The 6,196-nt window shown below is 42.8% G+C and overlaps 1 long non-coding RNA gene across 1 annotated transcript; it reads left to right on the top strand.

Moving 5' to 3' along the window:
- Window positions 1–1,632: 1,632 nt before the first annotated feature.
- Window positions 1,633–4,762, top strand: LOC311441400. Its single transcript, XR_014695924.1, has 3 exons — window positions 1,633–1,687; window positions 1,774–1,874; window positions 4,431–4,762. It is a non-coding gene; the product is annotated as an uncharacterized lncRNA (long non-coding RNA).
- Window positions 4,763–6,196: the final 1,434 nt, after the last annotated feature.

Raw genomic sequence — 6,196 nt, 5'->3', positions numbered from 1 at the left:
CAGCCATTATCCCAATCTTTGTTGTACTTTCAAAGCACACCCCTCCCAAGACACCATTTCCCTGCTGCCATCACAGCCCCTAGTACAAACCCAGTGTCCTGAATGCTTTTCTCAACCCTTCCCTGACTACATCCCTCTGCTCTGGCTGCTGTCTGAGGAGCTAACTTGACAGCTGACATCCAAAGGGTTTTACCAGTCTTGTCTGACTTCTGTGATGTAGTCCTTCAGGACATTGTGCATGACCTAGATCGAGCAGTTGGCATCTGTAGTGTTCCAGGACCAAGCTTCAGTATCCCCATCCACAGCTTTAACCTTAGGGTGTAGATGGCATTATTCTTACATTTTGTGATGGACATAGGTTGGGGTTCTACCTGAGAACAACTGCAAGCCTCGCAGGATAGTTAATGCAAGCTTCCTGTAGAACTACAAGTAAATCTTACTCTTGAAAATTACAGTAATAACCTAATACAAAAATGTGATAGCAAGACTGGGTAGCTGATACACTTCTGACCAAGGAAAGCCCATGGTGCTTTTTTTTTTTTTAGGTATTGCCAGTTGATCTGCTGCATCTGACTTTTGTTTTATTCAAATGCTTGACCTGAGGGTCCAGGTTTCTATTAGCGCAGTCCAAGAGGCAGATATAATTTTTCCAACCTCTGTGATTGCTTCTATCAGCATCACTGTTCTCAGGAACAATTCCTGAGGCCCTCAGCTGTTCGTGATCACTAGGACACAGAGTAGTACAATTTATCTGCTTGAGGGTAGGAAAGCTCTGCAGGAGGATCTGGATAGGCTGCACCGATGGGCTGAGGTCAACTGCATGAAGTTCAACAAGGCCAAGTGCCGGGTCCTGCACCTGGGGCACAATAACCCCAAGCAGAGCTACAGGCTGGGAGAGGAATGGTTGGAGAGCTGCCAGGCAGAGAAGGACCTGGGAGTGATGGTGGATAGTCGGCTGAATATGAGCCAGCAGTGTGCTCAGGTGGCCAAGAAGGCCAACAGAATCCTGGCTTGTATCAGGAACAGTGTGACCAGCAGGGCTAGGGAGGTGATCGTCCCCCTGTACTCAGCTCTGGTGAGGCCGCACCTCGAGTACTGTGTTGAGTTTTGGGCCCCTCGCTACAAGAAGGACATCGAGGTGCTTGAGCGGGTCCAGAGAAGGGCGACGAAGCTGGTGAGGGGCCTGGAGAACAAGTCCTACGAGGAGCGGCTGAGGGAGCTGGGCTTGTTCAGCCTGGAGAAGAGGAGGCTCAGGGGCGACCTTATTGCTCTCTATAGGTACCTCAAGGGAGGCTGTAGCGAGGTGGGGGTTGGTCTGTTCTCCCACGTGCCTGGTGACAGGACGAGGGGGAATGGGCTTAAGTTGAGCCAGGGGAGTTTTAGGTTGGATGTTAGGAATAACTTCTTTACCGAAAGGGTTGTGAGGCACTGGAACAGGCTGCCCAGGGAAGTGGTGGAGTCACCATCCCTGGAAGTCTTCAAAAGACGTTTAGATGTAGAGCTTAGGGATATGGTTTAGTGGGGACTGCTAGTGTTAGGTCAGAGGTTGGACTCGATGATCTTGAGGTCTCTTCCAACCTAGAAATTCTGTGATTCTGTGAATTAATACTAGGGTCTAGTTAGGGTCTTCTCCCCTTGCCCTCAGAGGTTTGGCTGCCTGCCTGAGCTTGAGGCCAGCTCTGATGTGGTACAGCTGTGTGACCTTGGTCAGACTGCTGAGGAAAGAGCCCTGTTGTGAGAAGTTTCAGCTATGCCCTCTCTGTTTTGCTCTAGGAGCTGCCTCCAAGCTTAAGACCTTACCTTTTCCTGAGCTTTGCTGTGTCTGGCCTGCTGATTTCCTGCTCTTGCCTTGGACCCACCTCATCACTGCGGAGGTATGGCAATTGCTGGGCTGGCTCTTTTTGCTGTTGCTGGACCTGTTCTGCTCTTTTTGTTTGGGTACTGTGGCACTGTGTTTCTTGTCAGTGTCTGTACTGCCCCTGCCTGCATTGTTGCAAGCTCCAGGCTCGCCTTCCCCTGTGGGGTAGCCAATTGTGCAGCCCCCTGGTACTAAAAGCCTTGTGGTGCAAGTATTCCTATTGCTTGTCTATCTCTTCAGCTGGTGGTATGTGCTGGATAATAAGCAAGCCCTGAAACACTCAACAAACTATTTCATATGCCAGTGGAAGCAGCTTTCAGTAGCCTTTACTAGATTGGCTATGTATTTATAAAATTTATTGAGAATGCTACTTAAAAAAAAAAAAAAAGTTCTTATATATTTTCCTTGTGTGTAAAAATCAACTCAATATTTCAGACCTGGTGCTGTTTCAGTGTACCAAATTCCTCAGTCTTGGCCAGCAAATAAGTACCTTCTCTTTACAAGGGGGGTTGAAGACTACCCATCAGCTACCTCTGCAGTTGCACACCCCTCCCTGCCTATCTGACTGACCAGCCCTCAGGTGACTGTGGTCACGGATCAATGCGTTATTTGGTCGCATAGAGTCTGAGCTGGTGTGCTAATCTTTTGATTTACAACCTTTTGTCTATTTTCAGTGTAAAATGAATCAGAATAAGGTTAGAATAGGGATGTTATTTCATTTCCAGTTCCTTTGAAAATTCTGCCCATGGCTGCATTTGGGAAGAACTAGACACTTCATTTAGATTAGGTTAGAATATGGCCTATGAACTTGTTTTAAGCCTTTGAGTCTTTACTACAGCACTTGAACAGAATAACTATTTAGATCTCAATGGATGGTTCATCTTAAATGTATTACATAAACCATGAGGTGATGGAGCTCCCTGTGTCAAGAGATCCTTCTGTTGTGAAAGTGGCATACCCTAAACCATATAATTAGTGTAGTGCTGCGTCTTTAAGGGAAAGTCACTGACTTACTAAATCAGCTGAAAAGGGAAAGAAAAAAAAAAAAAGTGACCATGTATGCTGCTCCAGAAAGCCTGACATGATGAAACTGGTGGTTTGGTGTTTTGTTTTGTTTTTCTCCAGACAAATAGGAGACCAATGGCAATGACAAACTTGATTCTAATTGCTGGCTTGTTGGGTTTGACACATGTTTTCCTCTGTGTCATTGTGTGCCAGATATCATGAAAAGAGAGACAGGGTAAGACTGGAGTGATTGTAACAGTCACAGTCTAACATAGTCAATGGTGCTTGTGTTTTCAGAGCCAATGTTATCAATTAATTAATAATAATAATAAAAAAGGCAAACACTAATAAATACTAAATCACAGTAACTACAGAAGAAATGAGCAAAACCAAACCTTCTCACAGCTTCCAAGAAAGACTAAGATTGAGTTTTGACAAAAAGCAATCAGAAGGAAGTGAAGATGGTCAGTGTTACTCTGCAAATCTTGTGGGCCTTCCTGTGAGGTGATCCTTCGTTACCTGCACCCCCCTGCTACCATCCCAACAAGACCTCAACAAAACATCAATTACCTTGTTTGTGCCCCTTCCTTCCTTCCTTCCTACCTAATTATTCTTCCATTTTGTCGTACAAAAATATCTTTTTAGTTTTGTCACCCCCAAATGTCTGAGGTAGTATAAAAATGTGACTTCAGAGTCTTGGTAAAATGGCATACAGGCATCCCCCCATCCCTTGGTTTTGCCTCATCTTGCATTCATGAATGAACAGGAGACTTTCCCATTGTAACAAGTTTTTTTCCCTATGTGTCCAAAAGTGTTCTCATGTGTTATTCTGGAGTGGCCACATTTTCCAAAAGGAATTCCAGTTGCTTACTGGTCTAATATGAGGGTCTCTCTCTAAGACTGGTTATCTTTGCTTTGAGAAGGTCATGCCTTCAATGCCACGTCTAGGGATATCTTATTTTTACAAGCTATAGGAGGAGCTGTGGTGGCCCTTTCTTTCAAGTACACATCTATTTATGAAGAAACCAATCCCTGCTTCTTTATTGGAGTCTGTACTTGCAACTAGCCTTCCAAAAAAAAAGAAAAAAGGCATCTATGTAATCAAGCTCAAGACCTGAAGCAGTGCAATGCAATTTGTATCTTTACTGGTACAGAGGAATTCCCTGTTCTAAGCTAGAAAGATTTTTTTTTTACACTGTTATTGAATGTTGAAATACACAACCCTGAGCAGTTCTATAAGAGTATTTGTTAGGCCCACCAGTGCCCTGCAACTGTGGTTACTTTATTTTTAAACTATCTGCTGCTTTACAGAAACACCTGATAACCAAGCAGGAATTTGTTTCTGGTTTGGATTCATAAGGCCTTGACACTTCATATTCCCCAGGAATTTTAAGGTGCTGGGGATCTCAGTACAAATGTTACCCTCTCCTGCTGCGAGTTTTTCTTGTTGTTGGCTACCAGCCAGTCACTCACAATTCAGTTACTTCATTTGGGTGATGAGTTTAAAAGGAATTATAATAGACTGAATTTGTAGGACATGTTCCTCAGCATTTATTATTCGGTACAGCTTTTCTCCTTTGCAGGATGACTGTTGTCCCAGCACTTCACGAACCTGAAACAGGCTAGTGGGTGTAACTGCAATCTCTTCTCCAGCTGTGTGAGCATGCCTGGCCTAATAATTGTTCTATCTGAATCGGCGTCAAGTACGGTCACGCATTTTGCATATCATATTAGATCTCTGGTAATCAAGTTCCTCCTGTAGTTATTAAATTGTGTAGGTATAGGCAGAAGCCATGGGGCTGATCTTTGTAACTCCCAAGTTCTGTCAGATGAGATCAATGAGATCAATTCCTCCTTTTTCCAGAACTGGGCCCTAGAGCTTTTACTAGATGCTAGACATGTTCTATGTTGAGCTACTTTATATTTATGAAAGTACCCTTTTCAGTTTTTTTTTTTTTTTTTTTTTTTTCCTCTTCCCTGTAGTGGTATTTAAATGAACTGTGTGTTTAGACTATATTGTGGCTAATGTAAAAAATAAATCTGTTTACTGTATCTTTGAAAATGTCACAAAGCAGATTTCCAACATATGTATTAGATGTGGAATGATACTGATAAAGCTCACAGCTGTCCATCTCCTCGCTGAAGCTGTTTCCTTTTTCATGTTATTGCCAAACAAAGAAATAAAAGTTCTTCCAGCCTTTTCTTACAAATACAGTACCGCAAATCCAAAATCAACTGTTGTTACTTTAGGCTCAGAGTTCTTGTTATTTTCCATGAATGCCAGGAAAATCTCAGGGCCTCTTTCAGTTCAGATTAAGTGCCACTTTCTTCTTGTTCTAGCTTTCCCATGTGCTAGCCAGCTCAGGATGATGACTGTTTCCAAGTCACACTGCAAGAGTTCAAAATCAAAAATCAATTTGGTCCTTTGAGCAAATTCTGTTTTTTTGCTCCTCTCCCTTTTGGTCATCCCCCAACTGCTCATGAGCAGCAATGTTGACCAGCACTACAGAAACTGCCATAAAGGAGCCCTTCTTTCAGAAACATGGGCTATTTTTTAGCGTGGTGGTTTAACTATTATTATTATCAAAACAGGGATATTCTGACTTCTCCCCTTTGGATCTGAGTTGCAAACAGGACAGAAACACTGCTGGAAAACACTGGTCTTACTAATTTCCTTGACTGCTTAATTACCCCTCCAGGCAAATACATATTACTGTGACTTCCTAGATCTGCATGCCCTCTGTGCACCTTTTCTTTGACTAACACATTTTTGACCTTCTGTATTTTAATGAAAAATCTTCTGCCTGATGATAGTTAGATTGCTAATTCCCGTGCTGTTTTTTTCTTGGTTTTGAAGCTGGAAGACTACAACTGCCCATTTCAACAGATACTTTGTAGTTACTCCCCTGACAAATGCTTTATCTTTACTCAGAGGTCTTCTGACAGAGTCTTGAGAAAACAGTACAGACTCATTATTTTACCACATCAGAAAAAAAGAATATAAAGTTCTCAGTTTTAAACAATGTAATACCAATATTTGATAGCAATAAAATATACAACTGAGACAACCTTGTGTTGTACAGCATGTCTGAAGTGATCCCTGATCTGGTTTTAATATTTATGAATCCAGATTTGGCTTTTTATCTTGTCTGAGGTCTGCTGATTTTTGTGAATCTCTAGCTCATCTGTGCTGTGAGTTGGTTCAGCACCTGGGCTTCCAGGAGCGTAGGAGTCCTGCCAGAACAGGACTTTCACTTTAGTTCAGTTTGGAACAGCACGTAGCAAGTAGAGATGATCTGGGATTAGCACTAATTATTCAGGCTGATTCTGGGC

This window comes from Aythya ferina, assembly GCF_964211825.1.
Source record: "Aythya ferina genome assembly, chromosome: 9".
Taxonomy (NCBI): Eukaryota; Metazoa; Chordata; class Aves; order Anseriformes; family Anatidae; genus Aythya; species Aythya ferina.
The sequence above is the reverse complement of the archived record's forward strand: the minus strand, read 5'-3'. Positions and strand labels throughout refer to the sequence as shown.